This window comes from Geospiza fortis, unplaced genomic scaffold (assembly GCF_000277835.1).
Source record: "Geospiza fortis unplaced genomic scaffold, GeoFor_1.0 scaffold130, whole genome shotgun sequence".
NCBI classification, from domain to species: domain Eukaryota; kingdom Metazoa; phylum Chordata; class Aves; order Passeriformes; family Thraupidae; genus Geospiza; species Geospiza fortis.
Window position 1 is genome coordinate 253,015 of NW_005054300.1, and position 976 is coordinate 253,990.

The window sequence follows — 976 nt, forward strand, 5'->3', positions numbered from 1 at the left end:
CAATGCTGAGCTACAGCCATGCCCAAGAAACATTAATAGATTCGTTTTCCTTTGTATCCTAAATGTCAGCCCTTCAACTAAGCCTCTGTTCTGCTGTGCCTTAGGACACAGACAATCTACCAAAGTGACAGGGAAAAGAAAGCAGAATTTCCTCTTCCTCCCAGCCTGGTTTCTCCCACAAGGCACGACAGGGCTCCTCCTGTCTCAGTGCCAGCTTTCATCCCTGAGAGTGCTTTCAGACCATTCTTCTTCTGACAACAAACCTGCTGAGCAATTTGTGTCTCTCTTTGTCCATCTAATGTTACTATTCAAACATGGGGCCAGGACATCTGGGTGAAGGGATTTTTCTTCTGCTGGGAACAATACACTCTATTCTCATGAGCACTGGCAGTCACAGTTCATATCTCTGCCTTGGCTCTCTGAAGATCTGGTTGTGCTCTCCTGAGGTGACAGACACCATGGGAAAATCAGCAGACAACAACCCAGCACTGGGAACCACGGGCTCTGGCGGAGCTGTTATGCAAATTTTACAGGTTTGTGGGCAAATTGATCTAGTGAGGAGGTCAGGCTGATGCTCCAAAGGATGCAGGCATGTGGCCCAACTGTCTTTGGAGACATGAACCATCACAGCCCAATAAATTCAGAGAACAAAGCAGCATGAACAACCTAAACAGAAACAGAATAAAGACTTGCAATCAGTTCTCCTTCCTCTTCCTCTGTCTTCCTGCATGTAATGAGCTATTCACTCCAGCCCCTGGCTGCAAGTGCATCATCTGTGTTATACCCCTTCAGCAAGAGCCCCAGAATTGCTCAGACTTCTGCATATTTTTAGACTAACTCACAGATCTGTCAAAATCTGTTAAAAAAAACCCAAAACAATCATGACCTTAAGACCTGGATGAAGAAATGCAAAATGCCAGAAAGACATACTTAAACACAAATATTTACTTCAATTATAAAAGAAAGAGAGCGCTGG